At 36.3% G+C, this 23166-nt stretch overlaps 1 non-coding gene across 1 annotated transcript; it reads left to right on the top strand.

Moving 5' to 3' along the window:
* The first annotated feature begins 14621 nt into the window (after positions 1–14621).
* Positions 14622–14693, top strand: TRNAS-GGA (transfer RNA serine (anticodon GGA)). The gene has a single exon. It is a non-coding gene; the product is annotated as a tRNA-Ser (tRNA).
* The last annotated feature ends 8473 nt before the right edge of the window (positions 14694–23166 follow it).

The following is a 23166-nucleotide window of genomic DNA, read 5'->3' as shown; positions in this document are numbered from 1 at the left end:
CCTCACAACAAGATGGCATAGATGCATATAGAGGGAACATCCTTGTTTTGTTCCAAATCTTTGGGGAAAACAGGAGTCTTTCACCATTAAGTATAATGTTATCTGTGAGTTTTTTAATAGATACTTCCTTATCAATTCAGGAAATTCCCTTTATTCCTACTTTGTTGAATTTTTTTCCATCAAGAATGGGTATATTTTTAAAATTTCTTTCCATATTAATAAAATCATGGTTTTATCATTCAATCTATTAATACAAGTTATTACAAGTATATTGTATCAACTGGTTTCTGAATGTGAAGCCAACCTTGCATTTCTTGTTAAACCCCACTTGGTCACAGCATATAAATTCATTGTTGGATTTTTTTGATTAGTATTTTATTGAGGATTTTTCACCTGTATCCATATGATCTCTTAGGAGTATAGTTTTCTTGTGATACCTTTATCTGCTTTTGCTATCAGGGTAACATTGCCCTCATAAAATGATTTTGGATATATTCCTTCCTATTCTACATTTTTGGAAGATTTTATAAAAACTGTTATTAAATTGTTTTGAAGATTTAGCCTCCCAGAAAAGCTATTACTCAATATTGCTCAACTAGCTCCTTGAGTTTAAAATGGAATTTTGAGTTACTGCTGGTAAATGGCTGACCTGTTGCAACAAATATTTGTCTTTGGAAGTCAGGTTACAACCCAAAGTAACTTACACACAATTAATCTACAACACCTTCTGGGAAGCCAGAAATTCCTTTCCCATGTTTGCCAAGCCTGGTATCCAAAGCTGGGGAGAAATGTGAAAATAACAGAGAATGAAACTTTTTTCTGATTTCAGTGTCTAACTGAGAAGCTTTCTAAACACAGAGACAAAAATTGTCTTTGTTGGTTTGTTTGCTTTGTTTGTTTTCCAAACTATCCTGAGAGAGGTGAGGGATCTTTAAATGGTTTAATAGTCATAAAAAATGCTAAATTTAGTGAACATTTTTACCTGATGAATGTTTAAAAGATACTCAAGATCATTTATGAAACTTATTTGATCATTTATGAAACTGATTTTGTGCTACATGCAGTCTCAGATTAGATAAAGAAAGAACATAAAATGAAGCATTTTCAACCTGATACAAACTTTAGGATGACCCATACAAAGTTCTTTGAATATATTTTTGACAAGCAAAGAATAGAATAGAATCTTAGAATGAGGAGAGAAACGGAAAACCTAACTACTTCTTCTCCTGTCTCTGAAAACAAAAAAAATTAACTGTTTTCAGGCACTGGACAGTGGCAAGTGCAGGAGGACTATGATACTTTAGAAAATGAAAACACAAAGGGAACAACAGCATCTGCCTGCATTTCTGTCTGGAAGAGCTTTCCTACTATAGGGCAGGGTAAAGAATCCCGAGTAGTAGTTGCTTTGCTGAACACAGGAGGAAGAAATCTAAATTCTAATGGAAATGGGCCCTAAGTATCTGCATGGGGATTCACTATCTTTCCATAGCCAAAAGCAGAGCCCCACACGTTTGAAAGTCTGGGAAACTTAGTAGAAATCACTTGTTTTGTTGAGAGCTGACAAGTTATATAAGAGGTCCTGAAATTCTAGGAACGTTGGCATTCTGGACGAAGTAAAGAGGAGAGACCTCGCTGAACACCTTGGGATGAACAGTTTCTTTGGTACCCCCAGGAAAGCCTTGCTTTAGCAGTATGACCTGTGACCTAGAATAAGGGTCATGGCCTAGGAATAAATTCAAGACCAAGACAGTATTAAGTTAATAAAGAATAAAACTGTATCTAATACACTCAAAGGGAACCATCAATTATTTATCTAACTGCCTGAGCAAAGCTCAATATACTTTAAGAGGATGACTCTTCATAATAGTTCACTCATAATGTCCATTACACACTACTTTTTTTGTTTTTTAATTCAAGGCATGGAAACAAGTAGGAAAATGTGTCACACAATCAAGATCTGGGAGAGATTATCAACATCACTTACAGGACAACTCATGTTTGTGTTTACACAAGTGGAGTTATTTTATGTCATCATACTCCTGTGTTTGTCTGCTGTGCACCTGATCCTTTTTAGCAGATAGCAAAAATTTATGATTCGGCAAACAGCTGCATTCTTTCATAAAATGCATTTATCTTGCTCGATCATTGGTAACCCATTGCTCATGGTACCCCAAAAAAGGAAAATCTGAAAAAAGTGATCATCATACCCTAACTTGAATCTGGATTTCTTGAGGATGGTACTGCAGCATTTTACCCCTGTAGCAATCTTTTAAGTCTCTAATGAAAGTTGTAAAGATGTTGAAATCCCTAGTTCATGCTCCTGTTTCTACTCTGACACAAATTCAACAAAGGTTTCAATTTAACTGTAATCATAAATCTCTTACTCAGTCACTTGTCCCCTATGCCTTCTAACATCTTTATATATACACATGATCATACAAGTAGATTGTATTTTAATAACTTATGTTTTATTCTTTATCAACTAGCTATTTGTTACCAGTCCTATAACTTATTTTCTATTAATATTTTCTCCAATATGATATCCCAAGAGGGGAGAAGGAAATGGCAACCCACTCCAGTGTTCATGCCTGGAAAATCCCATGGACCGAGGAGCCTGGTAGGCTACAGTCCATGGGGTCGCAGAGAGTCAGACACGATTGAGAGACTTCACTTTCACTCACCTGTTACAAGTCTACTAGCATAAAGCAACTTTCTCTTCTATTTTCTAAGCCTCAATTTTCTTTAACTGTTTATGCTAAGGAACATTACCATATCTGGTAATTCAAAGTCGGTAGGTAGAACTCCGGCAATCAGACAGTAAGCCTAAAAGCTATTTAATAAACCTTTTCAATAATTTAGATGTATTGTTGCTATAGCTGTAAAGAAAAATACTGTTCTGTTCCTATTTTCTGTGATTCTATAATTCTTTTAGTTACATCAGAGAGAGAATAGCAGATAAAGTCAAAATTTCTTTCAACGGGAAGTATGTATCTACAGTCTAAATCATATTCTCAAACTTTAAATTTGATGTTTGTATGCTACTGTGATAACACCTAGCTTATTACCATACTCTACCTCTGACCACACTATTTTTACATTATCATTGTCTAGATTTCTAAAAAATTCAAATCTCATCTCCTCCTAGAAGCCTTCCCTTCTAACATATACTTTTCTCTGACAGTTTTCTTTCCTCCAAGCTGCAAAGAATTGCCCATATTTTTTTTTGCCCTGATCAAATCACCAAGCTGATAATTAGGTACAGCAGTGGTGGTAGTTTAGGTGCTAAGTCGTGTCTGGCTCTTCATGGCCCATGGACTGTAGCCCACCAGCTCCTCTGTCCATGGAATTCTCCAGGCAAGAATACTGAAGAGGGTTGCCATTCACATATCCAGGGGATCTTCCCCACCCAGGGATCAAACCCATGTCTCCTGCTTGGCAGGCATATTCTTTATTTGTTATTCTCAGATTCTCTGAGCCACCTAGGAAGCTTAATTATATACATAAATAAGTGAAAATTAATAGATGAAATTTCTTAACAATTAGATACAGGAGACCTAGAATGAAGATCATTATTATTCCCTTATAATCCCTGCTGCTGCTAAGTCGCTTCAGTCGTGTCCGACTCTGTCCGACCTCACAGACGGCCTACCAGGTTCCCCCGTCCCTGGGATTCTCCAGGGAAGAACACTGGAGTGGGCTGCCATTTCCTTCTCCAACGCATGAAAGTGAAAAGTGTAAGTGAAGTCGCTCAGTCGTGTCCGACTCTTCGCGATCCTATGGACTGCAGCCTACCAGGCTCCTCCATCCATGGGATTTTCCAGGCAAGAGTACTGGAGTGGGGTGCCATTGCCTTCTCCGTTATAATCCCTGTGAATAACCAAATACACCACAACTGATGGCTCTCAACACACACATATACCTACTTTCTGATATGGAAGTTTTAAAATAAAGCCAAAACAAGAATAAAATATCTGCTTAAAACTTTAATCTATCCAGTGTGTTTAAAATTATTTCTAAATAAAATAAGAAAGTAAGCCTTTTCTAAATATTTGGTTCACTATCTTCAGTATTCACGAGAGAGAAAGTACTTAGGTTTAACAATGTAACATTTTATTCCTTTTCTCCTTTCCTTTCCTTACCTCTTTTTTTTTTTCAGTTTTTGCCACCCTTTTTAACCAAAGGCAAATGTAGAAGTTCAGAACTGAAATAGTGATATGGTTAAAGCACGCTGTAATTTGTTTCAATAAATTATCTAAGTAGAACAGCTCTGTAACTCTACTTTGCTCTTACTTTGAACAGAAGCTAAAGGCTAGTTTTATAGTAATAAGATTGATAGAACCTATATATACTAACTGATAAAACTGAAAGCTTTGTGCTCCTTCTTTGTTCAATTTTTTCTCATCTGACGATATTTTTTTCTCTAATCCCTGATCGGCTGCATCTCAGTAGTGTATCCAGGTTTCAAATGCTCTCCTCTGAGCTTCAATTTTATTCAGTGTTCAAGATGTCTCATATGTTGCTTAAAACTAACTTATTTAGTTGCAATTTTTTTCTGGAAGAAGCACATCAATAAAAGGAAGAATATTATTTTTTCAGTTTCCCATTGGGAAGATAAAACTCTAATCTTTTTGCATAGCAGAGATTAAAAAAAATAAAAAAAAAACAGGCAAATGTAGTTAAGCCAGAACAATACGCAGGAGAATTCAATTTGCTATCCTATGAGAGCTACGAAAAATAGATGCATGCGTTCTCTCTGCTCAACAATTTAGAGCCAATCAAGACAAATTGTACATTTACATGAAAAGCCATAGTAGATAAAATGGGATATTTACTTTTACTTTTCAGATACTTCTGTTGCAGGGATAAGAGGAATATTACTCATAATATACTTCAAAATATAATCCATTTAACAAGCCCTCACTGTAACATACGAAGGCCTGCCTCTCCAGGAGGAAATTTTGCAGGTTTTGAAAAACTAAACTGAATCATGCCTTTAATGTTGAACTCATATTTTTAAAAGGGCATGCTCCATCATTAAAATCCAATATTAAATAGCCCTAAGTATCACTCCACATCTAACAATATCCTTTCTCCATCAACCCTGACCCACCCACCAGTTAAATACTAGCAGAATCATGTACTCCACTGGAGAAAAACAGACCTTTTACGTTTCTTTTATTCCACTTGGGTAAGATCTGAAAAATATCCATCTCTTCTGCAAGCTTTCTTCAAGGCTCCCTTTCAGTAAATTACCATAAAAGCCAAACCTGGGAGAATCAATAGGCTTTACCCAACGTATCAGAAGTGCTGAAATGGAGACAAATAAAAAAGCATCACAAGCCATCAATAATAAATTAGTTTGTCTGCAGTAGTGACATCAGGCCAACGGGAGAAAGGATGTACTTCTGAGCTATTTAACCCCTCCAGCATGAGAATTTCCACTGATGAAAGACAATTTAAACAATAAAATGTTTTGTGGATAAAAGGTAAGAGGAAAATCATTTTAGTGGGTGGATGCCACTAAAATGATTTTCCTCTTACCTTCATCAACTGATTTAAAAAATCAGTTTCTTTTTTCTTTCTACTCAACTTTTTATTTTAGGCACTTTCACGGAAAGCAATAAGACCACCTTTTGACAGCAGGATCGCTGCAGAGTTTCCTAGGTGAATTTCATCAAAAACTCTGCAAGCCCACAGAAGAAACACTGAAGTTAGCAAAGATTGAGAATTTCAAAAGAAAGCAATTTGTTGAGGAAATGGTAGGTGGAAGGCTGATTTTAAAATTATGAGTCAAAGATGGGTAATTAAAAGATATTGTTTTGAATGAATTATAATTTTAATAGCCTTTCTGTTGCAAGTCACTGTTTTCACCTTTATCAAACATTTTCACCAATGTTCTATTTAATAGTTTGAGTATAAGCAGAATGACAGCTACCATAGTCTGGCCCCTGGCAGAAGGCATGTATGGACACAAGGTCATCAAGTTCCCTTCAGATCCTATATTCTCATATACTTTACACCCTTATAACTCTTGAAAAAACAAATACTTACAGTTCTTTACTAGTCATGGCTATTGCCTCCATAAATTTTCATCAGATTTGCCTTCTGTATCCTATCTCCAGAGTCCTCAAATACCTATTGCATAGCTCCAAAAAGTGATTCTTACTCTATTCTTCAGAATGCTCTTTCCCTATTGTTTAACTGATTCTAATTTTCCAAAAAGAATCCCACTTTTCCCAGTGTTCCTCAAAAGTAAACACTGCCTCTCCCATCATCAAACAATCTACAAACAATAAATGCTGGATAGGGTACAGAGAAAAGGAAACCCTCTTACACTGTTGGTGGGAATGTGAACTGATACAGCCACTTTGGAGAACAGTAGGGAGTTTCCTTAAACTAGGAATAAAACTTCCATATGATCCAGCAATCCCACTACTGTGCATATATCCTGAACAAACCACAATTCTTAAGGAACTATGTACCCCAATGTTCATTGCAGCACTTTTTACAATAGCTGGGACATGGAAGCAACCTAGAAGTCCATCAACAGATGAATGGATAAAGAAGTTGTGGTACATATATGCAATGGAATATTACTCAGCCATAAAAAGGAATGCATTTGAGTCAGTTCTAATGAGGTGGATGGACCTAGATCCTGTCAGAGTGATGTCAGTCAGAAAGATAAAAGTAAATTTCGTATATTAACACATACACGTGGAATCTAGAAAAATGGCACTGATGAACCTATATGCAGGGCAACAATTGAGAAGAAGACAGAGAATAGTCTTGTAGACACAGTGGGGGAAGAAGAGGGTGGGATGAACTGAGAGAGGAGCTCTGAAACCTATTCATTACTATATGTAAAACTAGATAGCCAGTGGGAATTTGCTGTATGATGCAAAGAGCTCAACCCAGTGCTCTGTGACAGCCTAGAGGGGCGGGATGGAGTGGGAAGAGGGAGGGAGCTTCAAGATGAATGAGACATATGTACACCTATGAGTGATTTGCATTGTTGTATGACAGAAATGAAAACATTGTAAACCAATTATCCTCCAATTAAACATAAATTCATTTCTTTTAAAAAAGGAAAAATAAAAGTGCAGGCTGCCTCTCCTATCTATTTCACCCCTCATAGGGATGTGGTTCTGCTATTAATTAAACTTTCACTGTCTATTTGAGATTGTTACTCTTTCACTCTTATCTAAAACATCTTTGGGAACTTGAGCACACCACACAACACTGTTCATAGCTCATTTGTCTTATTTTCAAATTGAAATCCTTGTAATCTCATCTTCATTTAGGATTTGGGATCCTAAACTAGCCTTCCAGGCAACTCCAAATCTTTCCATTAAAATAGAAAATTTCAATATATATTTACTGTGCCCACATTCTCAACTCTCATTTCGTCTTCAGCCATGAAAATGTGTGACTCCAGTGCATTATGGCTACAGTCATCAAATTCGAACTGCCTGCTTAATCTAATCTCCATGTCTTAGTTACTGTCTTATTCAACTTGCCTGCACCGTGTATACTGCAGGCTACTTATGGCTTCTTGAAACTCTGTCATGTAAAATTCTGAGACATCACTCTTCTGATATTACCTCTTTGCCTCTAAACACACTTTCTCATTTTCATTTGTTGACTTTGTTCCTTACGTATCAGGATCCCCAAGTATTCCATCTTCAGGTCTCATCTTTACTCAAACCTATCTTCCTTTTCTGTTTGAATTCATACCCAGGGCGGTGGCAGTCACCTTCATGCTTACTGTAGCTTGCTGGTCTCCTCTGTCCATCGAATTCTCCATGCAGGAATACTGGGGTGGATAGCCAGTCTCTTCTCCAAGGGATCTTCCTGACGCAGGAATCAAATCCAGGTCTCTTGCATTGCAAACAGATCTTTTTCTTTTAACTGTCTGAGCCACCAGGGAAGCACATTACTGTTGCTAAAGTATAGTAATAGTCTTCACTAATTTTTGAGCCTCAGACACATAACTAACTTTACAAGAGGGTATCTCCATTTTAAGGGATCATGGTGATGTAGAAATCAACATGTCCAAAACGGAATTCTTCACTCCTCATATGCTTTTGGTACAATTATCCTGGGAGTTTCTAGCTCACTGAACCTGAACATCTTCCAATCATGAAATATAGAAAGCTTTGGCAAAGCCTTGTAAAAATTAGATTCATTCAATATTACATCTACATCATTTCTTTCTTGTTACATAATTTCTTAATTAACTGATTAGGCTATCAAAAGGAAAAACAGTTAAATCTTCACTCATTAGTAAAGCCACAGCAGATCCCAACTATTAACAATGTTGTAAATCACTTAAATATAAGAAATATAATCTCTAAATCACAAAAAAAATTATAGTCCTCCCAGTCCCAGAACCAATTAGCCTTTATCTGGAAAAGTATCTTTAGATTTCTTTTGGCTACCATTTTACAAGTATAGATAGAGTGATGAATAGACTAACTTATGAACAGTTGCAAAGATGTGAAAATCCACACCTTTGGAAAGGTAGTTATATGTTGCTTCTAAATGTAGGAAGGGAATCAAGAAGACAACTTTAAGGGTAGGAGGGGATTACAGTTCATATAAGAATTCTTTCACAGAGAGCATTGGCCTCCATAATGCTATGGGTTGGGTGTCTTCAGTCAGTTCAGTTCAGTCACTCAGTCGTGTCCGACTCTTTGCAACCCCATGAATCGTAGCATGCCAGGCCTCCCTGTCCATCACCAACTCCCGGAGATCACTCAGACTCACATCCATCGAGTCCGTGATGCGATCCAGTCATCTCATCCTCTGTCGTTCCCGTTTCCTCCCGCCTCCAATCCCTTCCAGTATCAGAGTCTTTTCCAATGAGTCAACTCTTTGCATGAGGTGGCCAAAGTACTGGGGTTTCAGCTTTAGCATCAGTCCTTCCAAAGAAATTCCAGGGTTGATCTCCTTCAGAATGGACTGGTTGGATCTCCTTGCAGTCCAAGGGACACTCAAGAGTCTTCTCCAATACCACACTTGAAAAGCATCGATTCTTTGGCGCTCAGCCTTCTTCACAGTCCAACTCTCACATCCATACATGACCACTGGAAAAACCATAGCCTTGACTAGATGGACCTTAGTCGGCAAAGTAATGTCTCTGCTTTTGAATATGCTATCTAGGTTGGTCATCACTTTTCTTCCAAGGAGTAAGCGTCTTTTAATTTCACACCTGCAGTCACCATCTGCAGTGATTTTGGAGCCCCCCAAAATAAAGTCAGACACTGTTTCCACTGTTTCACCATCTATCTCCCATGAAGTGATGTGACTAGATGCCATGATCTTCATTTTCGGAATGTTGAGCTTTAATCCAAATTTTTCACTCTCTTCTTTCACTTTCATCAAGAGGCTTTTTATTTCCTCTTCACTTTCTGCCATAAGGGTAGTGTCATCTGCATATCTGAGGTTATTAATATTTCTCCCGGCAATCTTGATTCCAGCTTGTGTTTCTTCCAGTCCAGCGTTTCTCATGATGTACTCTGCATAGAAGTTAAATAAGCAGGGTGACAATATACAGCCTTGACGTACTCCTTTTCCTATTTGGAACCAGTCTGTTGTCCATGTCCAGTTCTAACTGTTGCTTCCTGACCTGCATACAGGTTTGTCAAGAGGCAGGTCAGGTGGTCTGGTATTCCCATCTCTCTCAGAATTTTCCACAGTTTATTGTGATCCACACAGTCAAAGGCTTTGGCATAGTCAATAAAGCAAAAATAGATGTTTTTCTGGAACTCTCTTGCTTTTTTCCATGATCCAGCAGATGTTGGCAATTTGATCTCTGGTTCCTCTGCCTTTTCTAAAACCAGCTTGAACATCAGGAAGTTCACGGTTCACATATTGTTGAAGCCTGGCTTGGAGAATTTTGAGCATTACTTTCCTAGCATGTGAGATGAGTGCAATTGTGTGTTAGTTTGAGCATTCTTTGGCATTGCCTTTCTTTGGGGTTGGAATGAACACTGACCTTTTCCAGTCCTGTGGCCACTGCTGCGTTTTCCAAATTTGCTGGCATATTGAGTGCAGCACTTTCACAGTATTCTTGCCTTGAGTACCCCATGAACAGTATGAAAAGGCAAAATGATAGGATACTGAAAGAGGAACTCCCCAGGTCATTAGGTGCCCAATATGCTACTGGAGGTCAGTGGAGAAATAACTCCAGAAAGAATGAAGGGATGGAGCCAAAGCAAAAACAATACCCAGCTGTGGATGTGACTGGGGATAGAAGCAAGATCCGACGCTGTAAAGAGCAATATTGCATAGGAACCTGGAATGTCAGGTCCATGAATCGAGGCAAATTGGAAGTAGTCAAACAAGAGATGGCAAGAGTGACCGTCAACATTCTAGGAATCAGCAAACTAAAATGGACTGGAATGGGTGAATTTAACTCAGATGACCATTATATCTACTAGTGCGGGCAGGAATCCCTCAGAAGAAATGGAGTAGCCAACATGGTCAACAAAAGAAACTGAAATGCAGTACTTTGATGCAATCTCATAAACGACAGAATGATCTCTGTTCGTTTCCAAGGCAAACCATTCAATATCACGGTAATCCAAGTCTATGCCCCAAACAGTAACGCTGAAGAAGCTGAAGTTGGGTGTCTTATTACCTCCCAAATTCTGTCTCTCTGAGGTTGTTCAAGCAGAGGCTAGTCAGCATCTGCTAAGCTTACTGTGGAAGAATTTGCTTCTCTAAATTACTTTAATGTCATAAACTGAGATACTTCAGCACTACACATGAATCAATAGTGATTAACTACTATACTTCCTATCAATTTAAAACAAAACAGGCATAACAAAAGTGAACATTTTCCAGAGATTTTTTTTAAAAGGCTTTCTTTCAAGGTTAGGAAATTATTTACTTTGAACGAAATTTTAGCTACAATTCATGATACTTAAGTTTCTTCACTACCATCTCCACCTTCCCTCACCAACACTTTAGAAAAGCTAATAGTCTCTAAATCAAGATTTGGTAATCCCCTTGCTTTATTGAGAAAGGCAGAAAAATAATAGCTTCTAAAACAAAAAGAAGTGCCTTTGCCTCTAGTCATTCACTTCACCAGCAATTCCAATATTTCATCAGTACCTATGAACAATACAGAATGCTCAAAGAAGGCTATTTAATTTGTTCTCTCTGCTATAAGGCAGAAATGGCTTACTCTAACATTATAGACTCTAGATAAATACAGGTTACAGCCCTACTTTACCAAAACATTAACCATTTAATGGCTTTCATTGAATTTAATCCTGAATCAGGTTCTTAAAGCACTGCAAGTCCTGTGTCATGCACTGGACAGAAAATTCTGTTGCTTTTTTAAAAATATTATTTTCCTTTGTTAATTCAATGCAACTCACTTTTCAAGCTTTTGGTGAGAACAGCAATAAATTTTTAAAAAGAGGGGCATAAGTCTTTGCTTACATATACTTTTGGCAATGTACAAGATTCCCCCAGCACACTTTGTATTAAAACTGAAAATTAAATACCTTATTTTATGAGTCATGATTTCCAAAGACCTTTTGTCATTTGCGAGTTAAACAAATTTGGATATTGTCAGTTATTTTTATTCTTGATTCAGATTATAATTTATAGCAATAGTACTTGCCAGAACATTTCTTAGTTTCCTTTCAGCAATTCTGTTGTCTTCTAAGCTCTCTCTGTACTGTAGCCAGAATGACATTTTCTTATCTGTGAATGGGATGAACTCAAATCCCACCTCTCTTCAAATATTTCAACATCTTTCATCTCAAAGGATTCACACAACCATATATGGTTTTACTTACTCCACCCATCTTTCTTAAAGTTACCTCTCAGCTTCCCTTGTATCAGGAACCCTCTTTCCCCATTCTATGAGGGGAAAAAAAAAAAAAAAAACTTCAGATAAACTTTAGGTCACTTCCTCCAAGAAGACTACAATGACCCCAGGTTAGGTCAAATTTCTTTGCTATGGGCTCTCAGAAAACCAGGTTTCCTTTCTTTCAAAGAGTTTATCTTGGATGTTATGCATTTAACAGCAGGATTGTTTACTCAATTGCTTGTTTTAAATACTAGGAAAGTTTCTCAACTGTGGCATTTGCATTTGAGGCAGAATGATTCTTTGCTGTGGGTGACCATTCTGTTTAATGTAATGTTGAGCGGCATCCCTAGAGTACCTTTGCTTCCAGTCATTCAGTCACTTTACCAGCAATTCCAATATTTGGAATCTATCCACTAGATTGTGGTAGCACACTGCCTCCCCTCCAAGTTCTGCCAAACCATAGCATCTCTAGATTCACTAGTGTATATTGGATTGGGGTACAGATACTAAACCATTAAGTTCATGAAACTCCTGATATGTTTTTAATCACCATTTTATCCCTATGCCAAGCATAGTGCTGGGTTTCAGTGGGTCCTTCATAATTTTAAATAGTATATATTGGGCCATAAAGTTATTTCTATAGCATAATCTAAAAAGATATTTCTTGAAAAAAGAACATGAAGAATCCATCTAAAAATTTATTTTAAAAGCTTTCAAATGCTAAGCAAAATATACATTATTAAATACACACAAAAATAAGAAATGAACTCATTTTAAGTACTTTTCAAGAAGATGAGCATTTCTAAAATTGAGAAATGTAAAAAAAAAAAAAATCTGTTTTAGCAATGTTTCCCCCTTTCAAATTATTCTAGCACTACTTGAAAGACCTATAGAAGTGCTCAGCTTTATAAAGGTAAAATATTATACTTAACTGCTGCATATTCCTTAGCTTAATCTGATTCTAAAGTAATAAGCTAAAACTTATTTTCTACATGACTGGATACAGAGATTAGGTTTGGGCTACTAAAGTTAGTAGCTGGTCTTGCCAGTATTTAATGTTTTTAAGCATTTAACCATTGAACAAAAGATTGATATTATACTTCAAGGGAATTATGCCTTTATATATCTTCTGTCTTTTAATTCAAAACAGAAGTTTATCTAATGTCCATAAAAGTATTAATAAAAATTCAAATGGCTTAAACCAAAAGATTGTGTTATGTTAGGAACAAGTTTAGCAGTCTCTCTTAAATTCATCACACAAAATCCAGCATTTGGAGTTATGTTTCTGGGTGTGTTACCGTTACATTAATCATGGATATAATAGTTGTGATTTATTTGAATGCATCCACTCAAACTATTCCCCCAAGCCCTAAGAAATTGTATCTGTTCTCAGACTCATTTGGTATTCAGAATAAGATTTACACTTCATACAATATAAGACACAGTTTTCATAAAGGTTACATGAAGGGTTCTGGGATACAGCATGGAAACCACATATTTTGCTGTATATACTGACACCAGTCTTTAAAAGGATGCTTTCCTGAGATGAAGGGACTCAGTGATAATCTGAGTTTATAGCTGTGGCTTCAACAAATAGAAAATGAAAGAAATCAAAAGTCAGAAATTATTTTTTTTCTCTTCCTATTCTACCAGACTTCAATGCTTTAACATTTCTTCCTTGAACACCTTTTTTCTCAAAGTATGTTATCTATATATCAAAAAAGTGATCACTGATATAACTGAAAAGGTACATAATGCCACTTCAAAACCAAAGTATAAGGTAACTGGGTCAGAGGAAACCAAGTTGATTATCAGAAGCACTGATTAGTCACAATCTCAAGTTATACTAGACAGACCGATGAAAAGTTAATGATGCTATTTTTACTAGGAAAATGCAGTTTTTAAATATTAAAAGCTTGATTCTGAAATTAGAAAGAAAAATATAAAATTACCATTATAAATTCCTCATGAATATATCATGTTGGGAAGCAACAGCACTCAATTAAGACATTATATTGGGAAAACCAACATTTCATGTGGTGTCACCAGATAATCTTTCCTTCATGATGGATACAGACAGCTGTTTATTCAGTGGAGCACCACTGAATAATCAACTGGTTTGGTCTTAGGGTCCATGCTGTGTATGACTCACACTCAGCAAAGTAAAGTAAATACTCCCATTCTGAGATGCACATTGAAATGAAGCATTCTGAGCGAAGAGCAGATTCACATATCTTACACAGCTTCCTCTAGTATGTTTTCAAAAATGAGGGGGATAGTGTGTATATCCAAATAGGAAAAGGAGTACGTCAAGGCTGTATATTGTCACCCTGCTTATTTAACTTATATGCAGAGTACATCATGAGAAACGCTGGGCTGGAAGAAACACAAGCTGGAATAAGATTGCCGGGAGAAATATCAATAACTTCAGATATGCAGATGACACCACCCTTATGGCAGAAAGTGAAGAGGAACTAAAAAGCCTCTTGATGAAAGTGAAAGAGGAAAGCGAAAAAGTTGGCTTAAAGCTCAACATTCAGAAAACGAAGATCATGGCATCTGGTCCCATCACATGGCAAATAGACGGAGAAACGGTGGAAATAGTGGGAGACTTTATTTTGGGGGGCTCCAAAATCACTGCAGATGGTGATTGCAGCCATGAAATCAAGACACTTGCTCCTTGGAAGAAAAGTTTTGACCAACCTAGGCAGCATATTAAAAAGCAGAGACATTACTTTGCCAACAAAGGTCCGTCTAGTCAAGGCTATGATTTTTCCAGTGGCCATTATGGGCTTCCCTGGTGGCTCAGAGGTTAAAGTGTCTGCCTGGAATGCAGGAGACCCGGGTTCGATCCCTGGGTTGGGATGATCCCCTGGAGAAGGAAATGGCAACCCACTCCAGTACTCTTGCCTGGAGAATCCCATGGAGGGAGGAGCCTGGTAGGCTACAGTCCATGGGGTCGCAAAGAGTCGGACACGACTGAGCGACTTTACTTACTTTACTTACTATGTATGGATGTGAAAGTTGGACTATAAAGAAAGCTGAGCACTGAAGAATTGATGCTTTTGAACTGTGGTGTTGGAGAACACTCTTGAGAGTCCCTTGGACTGCAAGGAGATCCAGCCAGTCCATCCTAAAGGAAATCAGTCCTGAATATTCATTGGAAGGACTGATGTTGAAGCTGAAACTCCAATTCTCTGGCCACCTGATGCGAAGAGCTGACTTATTTGAAGAGACCCTGATGCTGGGAAAGGCTGAAGGTGGGAGGAGAAGGGGACGACAGAGGATGAGACGGTTGGATGGCATCACCAACTTAATGGACATGAGTCTGAGTAAACTCTGGGAGTTGGTGATGGACAGGGAGGCCTGGCGTGCTGCAGTTCATGGGATTGCAAAGAGTCGGACACGACTGAGTGACTGAACAAAGTGTGTGTATGTCAATCCCAAGCTCCAATTTATCTCTCCCTCTTCCCTTCCCTACCCCCCTGCAAGCAGTTTGTTTTCTATGTCTGACTCTGTTTTGTAAGTAAGTTCATTTGTACCATTTTGTTAGATTCCACATGTAAGTGACACCATATGATATATATGAGCTCACTGGTGGCTCAGTGGTAAAGAATCCACTGCCAATGCAGCATGCACCTATTTGATACCTGGGTGGGGAAGATGCCCTGAAGAAGGAAATGGCTACTCACTCCAGTATTCTTGCCTGGGAAATCCCATGGACAGGGGAGCCTGGCAGGCTGCAGTCCATGGGGTCACAAAGAGTCGGTCACAACTCAGCAACTAAACAATGACAAAGATATATATTAAAATTGATAACTAATAAGGACCTACTATACAGACCAGGGAACTCTTCTCAATACTCTATATGAACGACATGGGAAAATAACTAAAAGAGCGGGGATATAAGTATAACTGATTCACTTTGCTGTATAGGAGAAATTAACACAACACTGTAAATCAACTATACTCCAATATTGTTTTCAATGATGAGGATAAAAGGCCTATAATCATATTTACATTTTATCTATTGTATCTCTGGCTTTGTTTTATAGTGGACTTTTTATTTATTAAGTGATGTTTAACCTAACTCCAGAGTTAAAGAAATGTTTATCTTCATTTATATTCTCCAATCTAAACCGAAATTGGCAAAGTACATAAAACTTTAAATCATTTACTAAGGTAAGAGTTTAATTTTAGTTTTATGATTTCAACCTTTTAAAATTTGGCTTCATAAAGTACAGAATTCGATTAGTTACCAGATTATAAAATACATAGGCCCTAAATTTAAAGGGTCTATTATAATAGTTTTTTCCTGACTTCCAATCTTTGAATCCTGTACATTCTACTCCACCCACCCCTGTTATTCAAGAACATTTTTATGTTCTCCACTATCTATAGGTTCCCTTCTAAACTATGCCTTCTGGCTTTTTGCCTTCACAATGTGATCCTAATTTTACTTTTAACATTGTATATCACTACTTCTGTATATGTAATAGTTCAGCTCTCTTATTCATCACACCAAAAAATGCTTTTTTATTTCTTGCATCTTCAAAATGTGCTTACCCCATCTCTTTGATTCTGAATGGCCCTCCATTCATAATTTCCCATCTACCTTTTCCTATTCTACTAAATATAACAAAAACCAAATGTTTCATACTTGCTTCACTATATTTCCCTTTTACTATCTCATATGACAAGAATAAATGCTACTTCCTTTAATTAAGAATCACTAGTCCAGTTAGAGACAGATGTGTTTCATATACTATTTTATTCAATCCTTAAAACAAGGATGACTATTCTCACGTGATAAATATGAAAATTTAGGCTAAGCAACTTATTCAAGGACAAAAATGACTAGTGCAGAGGAGCTGTGACATGAACCAAGAACTCTTTGGCCCTAAAGGTATGCTCTTTCCATATATACCATGCGGTCTCACCTTCAATGTGTGCCTTCCATCTCAGTTTATTAAATTTGTTATTAATTTTTGATGTGAGTAATCTCTCAGATTTTGATGAAAGAAATGTTCTAATGTTCATCATGATTCCAAGAACAATGGAAAGTATTTTTTAAAATAAAGAAACCATCAATCAATAAAAAGAACATAGTTTTTTTTTTAAATTTCTCTCATGCCTCCAGTAGCAAAGTACAGCAACTTAATAAGAAACAAAACAGAAGAAAAAATTAACACAGAATTGGTTTTAAACCTTACTGTGAACAAATTTAATTTTATCACCCATAGGCCTCAGATACCTTACTGATCAAATGAGCTTAATTCTGAAATCATTTTTACTTTTAAAATTGTGGGTCAAATTTTATTGGGCAGATTATTGGGCAGTTCAAAAAAGATATATGTAAACAGATTTTAATATAGAAAACTATAAAGAAACAAAGAACTATTCTAATACAGTATCAGTAAATAAAAAATAGATTCATTTTCATTATGTGCTAGTAAGTAGGGCATTCAACTATTTAAAGGCTCTAGGTCTCAAAATGTGCCCGAAATTTGGAGGATTGAAAAGTATTTTAAAACTGAAATGCACTAAAAACATATCACAATCCAATTAAATGCCAGGCCAATATTACATATACCATTACCAACTTTTGATTTTAAACATTAGAAAATACATTATACTAAATGTTGAATATTTGCAATAGTTTTTTTTGCATTATATTATTTATATAGTGTATGTGGAATTTGAAACATTGATAACATGCTGGCTTTTTAACATTTCCAAATTAAGTGTTTGTATAAATACTTAGTTTCTGTGTTTTATTTATTTTATAATACTTTCTTGTGGAGAAAAAAATGTCCCAAGCCTTCTCTGAGAATTTGACTTTCCCCTCTGAATTCTGTAGTTTGTTTATGAGAAAAAGAACCACTTAAGGAAATGCAATATTTCATATTTTGGTAATCAATCAACAGCAATAAATACTGCACAACCAGCATCTTAAGAATGCACTTAGGTACCTTATTGATCCTCATAACATTAAACCTCTTACCAGTGTTAGGACTATATTCTGCTCTTGGATGCACATGCTGTGCCCAGTGACTAGATTTTTTATAAAGAGTTGTGTTCATATAAGCAGGGGAAATATTACACCTGAAGATGGATTCTATAAATGCATTTTAGGAATTTTTAATTTTATTATCTTTGTATGATATAGTATACAAATTCTATACTTCAAGAATCTTACTACTTAAAAGAAAATGAACTTACAATTTAATAAATGTGTTTATTCCTACTACTCCATTTGGGGGTTGCCATATTTAGTTAATAGAATGTTATTATAAACAAAATAAAGCACAATAACCTATAGAGGTTCTATAAAAGTATTTCCAATGTGATAACTGTATTAAACCTTATGTGATTTGAATTTGATATAAGTTTACATATAGTATTCCACCAGAAATACAAACATAAGTAAAGCATACCCACTCAGTGAATTCCATTTTAAATCTGTCAATACTTGGGGAGGCAAAAATGGGATTGATTAATACATTTTCATTTCTGTTATAACACTTGTTCTTCAAATTTGTTTCAGTGTGATTGATATCTTAAGGAACAGTGTAAGAATAACACAGATGTTGTACTGCTAGGTAAACTCAGGAAAGCACATCTCACTGAATGGAATGGTGGAGGAATGCATAAAATATAAGTACACACCTCAAGCATACACCAGATACTTTGGTTCACCTCCATCCACATCTAGGGCTAAAACTGCACTTCTGACTTCATATAGTGTGAAGTGAAAGGAGTGGGCTAAATACAAAATGTAGACTCTTTCCATACTCACTTCCACAATCAAGTGTCAGGTCATGTTAAACATCTAAGATGTATAAAACTATAATATCACTTTCATTAAGTCATATATGTTTTTTATGTAATAGTGGAAAAGATTCTTTAGTATTTTTCCTTTAACTATTTTTCATAAGGCCTGTGGTCTTTATTACATAATAATATACCATGTAAAAACTTTTAGAAACACATATATTATGCAATGTCTGTAATGAGTGTACCATGAAACTTATTACTTTTAATGGTCTATATTGATCTGACAGAAAATTATAATTTCATAAAATTTTAATTATCTATTATATGTATATGGTATAAGCTTATGCATAGAAATCCACTGATTCTCTGGGTTTCAGAAAGAGTTATAAAGTAAGTGACTAACAGAAAGTGAATTATATTTATGTTTTTAATTCATCTAATGCTTTATCCATGTAATATGTGAATCCTCATACTACAAAACAAATGGAAATATTTAACGAATGGGTTTCTTTTTTAAAAATTTAATCTTATTGTTTTAAGAACAATTAACATGAGACGTACTCTGTACATTTTTATGTGTATATTACTGTTGACTAAAAGTAAAATTTTTTAAGCCAGTCTTTAGAGGTTATTCATCTTGCTTGAGTGAAATTTTATGTCTGTTAATCAGTAACTCCCCATTTCTCCCTCCCTCAGGCCCTGGAAATCACGATTCTAATCCTTGATTTGATGAATTTGACAATTATATATATCTCATGTAAGTAGAACCATGCAGTATTTGTCTTCCTTAACTAGCTTATTTTATTAGCATAATATTCTTAAGGTTCATCCATGTTGTCCTATATGACAGAACAATCCTCATTTTTGAGGCTGAATAGTATTCCATTGTTTATATACCACATTTTGTTTATCCATCCATCCATCCATCCATCAATGGACATGTGGGTTGTTTCCACATCATGGCTGCTGTGAATAGTGCTGTGATGAACATAGGAGTGCCAAATGCAGTCTGAGATCCTGATTTTAATACTTTTGGATAAATACCCAGTAGCAGGACTGCTAGATCACATGCTAATTCTTGTCCCAAGTTTTCGTAGAATCCTCATATTGTTTTCCATAGCTGCCATATTGTAATCCCACCAACAATGTGCAAGGGTTCCAATTTCTCCACGTTCTCACCAATACTGATTGTCTTTTGACATACATAGAATTAGCACTAAATCATACTGCAATAAAAGTTCATTTTTCCCCTTCCAGTATCACTTGTGTCAGGATCTATTTACATGTTCTCTATTCTCCAGCATTGGTCTATTTATCTGTCCTTGCATGAATAATATCCTTTCTTGTTTACCACAGTTTTATATGCCATTTTATATTATAGAAATTCTTCTTGTTTGTTTTTATTCAAGTATGTCTTCACGTTCCTAGGACATTTACAGCTTACTATAAATTTTAGAATTAGCTAGCTGAATTGCAAAGCAAAATGTAGAATGAAACACCTGTTGGGATTCTTATTTTGATTATTTACAATCAGTTTTCAGGGAATTTTTATCTTTTTAATACTGAGCAATTCAATTCATGAACAAGGGAGGTTTGTCTTTATTCTTTAATCTCTCTCTAAAATTATATTCTTTACTAGGTGATGGTTATGTATCTCTTCTGTTAGATTCTCTACTGGATACCTGTCAATTCTGATGTTAGTGTAAATGGTATCTTTAAAATTTCACTTTCTAAATATTCAGGACTAATGTATCACATACATTTAATTATTATTAGGATATAGTTCCCATATCATTTAACTTATCCTTTTAGACTATATCATGAAAAAGTCAACAATAATGCTTGTGAGGGTGTGGATAAAAGAGAGCCCTCCTGCACTGTTTGTGGCAATGTAAATTGGTACATCCACTATGGAGAACAGTATGGATGTTCCTTAAAAATGAAAAATAGAAATGCCATATTATCCAGTAATCCCATTCCTGGGCATATATTCAGAGAAAACCATAATTACAAAAGATACATGCAACCCAATGTTCACTGAAGCATTATTTACAATAGCCATGACAATGGAAGAAACCTAAAAATCCATTAACAGAGGAATGGATAAAAATACATGGGGTATGTGTATGTACATCTGTATGTATGTATATATGTATGTAATGTGTGTGGGTGTATATATATATATGCTCAGTTGTTAGTCTTGTCTAACTCTTTGCAACCCTATGGACTTTAGCCCACCAGGCTTCTTTGTCCATGGGATTCTCCTGGCAAGAATACTGGAGTGGGTTGCCATGCCTTTCTTTAGGGGATTTTCCCAACCCAGGGACTGAACCTGCATCGCCTGCATTGCAAGCGAATTATTTACCACTGAGCCACTGGGGAAGCCTATATATGTGTAAGATACATATATATATATATATAAATATATAAATATATATAAATATATAAAAGAAGGAAATGGCAACCCACTCCAGTAGCCTTGCCTGGGAAATCCCATGGAGGAGGAGCCTGGTGGACAGAGGAGCTTGGTGGGCTACAGTCCATGAGGTCACAAGAGTTGGACACGACTTAGTGACTAAACCACCACATTTATATATACATATATATATGTACACACACACACACACAGACACACATGATGGAATATTACTCAAAAAAGAATGAAATAGTAACACTGGTAGCAACATGGATGGACCTAGATATTATTGTACTAAGTGAAGTAAGTCACAGAAAGACAAGTATCATATGGTATTACTCGTATGTGGAATCTAATCATTTAAAAAGTAATATAAATGAACTTATTTACAAAACAAACATATTTACAGATTTTGAAAACAAACATGGTTACCGAAGGGTAATGTTAGGGGGGATGAAATTAGGAGTTTGGGATTAACATACACACATTACTATATATAAAATAGATAACCAACAAGGACCTACTGTATAGCACAGGAACTTTACTCAGCATTCTGTAATAAACTATAGAGGAAACAAATCTGAAAAAAAAATGGGTATATGTATACTGAATCAGTTTTCTGTATACCTGAAACTAACCCAGGATTATAAATCAACTATATTCCAATAAAATTTAAAACAGTGTGCCATTAAATTTTAGAGTATTTTGTGTAGGATGTTTTGAAAAATCCTTATACTCTTAATGTTTACCTACTCACTTAGGTGTGTTGACCAGTGTTTGCTCTTTCTTCATGAAGATTCAAGCAATGGTCTAGGTTTCTTTCATTCTGGAGGATTGCCTATATTTTGTATGGCTGATCTATCAGCCAAGAAATCTGGGTGTTTATTTGTGAATGTATTAATTTCTCCATTTTTTTTTGAAGGACGGTTTTGTTGGATATTTAATTCCTTATTGACTTACTTTCTTCTATCACCATTTTGAATATGTTATACCACTGCCTTCTGACATCTATGATTTCTGATGATTCAGTTCAGTTCAGTCACGCAGTCGTGTACAACTGTTTGCGACCCCACGAACTGCAGCACACCAGGCCTCCCTGTCCATCACCAACTCCCGGGGTTCACTCAAACTCATGTCCATCGAGTTGGTGATGCCATCCAGCCATCTCAGCCTCTGGCGTCCCTTTCTCCTCTGCCCCTAATCCCTCCCAGCATCAGAGTCTTTTCCAATGAGTCAAATCTTCTCATGAGGTGGCCAAAGTATTGGAGTTTCAGCTTTAGCATCAATCCTTCCAAAGAACACCCAGGACCGATTTCCTTTAGAATGGACTGTTTGGATTTCTTTGCATTCAAAGGGACTCTCAAGAGTCTTCTCCAACACCACAGTTGAAAAGCATCAATTCTTCAGCTCTCAGCCTTCTTTATAGTCCAGCTTTCACATCCATACACGACCACTGGAAAAACCATAGCCTTGAATAGACAGATCTTGGTTGGCAAAGTAATGTCTCTGCTTTTGAATATGCTATCTAGGTTGGTCGTAACTTTCCTTCCAAGGAGTAAGCATCTCTTAATTTCATGGCTGCAATCACTATCTGCAGTGATTTTGGAGCCCCCAAAATTAAAGTCTGACACTGTGTCCACTGTTTCCCCATCTATTTCCCATGAAGTGATGGGACCAGATGCCATGATCTTCGTTTTCTGAATGTTGAGCTTTAAGCCAACTTTTTCACTCTCTTCTTTCACGTTCATCAAGAGGCTTTTTAGTTCCTCTTCACTTTCTGCCATAAGGGTGGTGTCATCTGCATATCTGAGGTTATTGAGATTTCTCCCAGCAATCTTGATTCCAGCTTGTGCTTCTTCCAGCCCAGCGTTTCTCATGATGTACTCTGCATATAAGTTAAATAAGCAGGGTGACAATATACAGCCTTGACGTACTCTTTTTCCTGTTTGGAACCAGTCTGTTGTTCCATGTCCAGTTCTAACTGTTGCTTCCTGACCTGCATATAGGTTTCTCAAGAGGCAGGTCAGGTGGTCTGGTATTCCCATCTCTCTCATAATTTTCCACAGTTTATTGTGGTCCACACAGCCAAAGGCTTTGGCCTAGTCAATAAAGCAGAAATAGATGTTTTTCTGGAACTCTCTTGCTT

This window comes from Budorcas taxicolor, chromosome X (assembly GCF_023091745.1).
Source record: "Budorcas taxicolor isolate Tak-1 chromosome X, Takin1.1, whole genome shotgun sequence".
In the NCBI taxonomy this organism is placed as follows: domain Eukaryota; kingdom Metazoa; phylum Chordata; class Mammalia; order Artiodactyla; family Bovidae; genus Budorcas; species Budorcas taxicolor.
The sequence above is the reverse complement of the archived record's forward strand: the minus strand, read 5'-3'. Positions and strand labels throughout refer to the sequence as shown.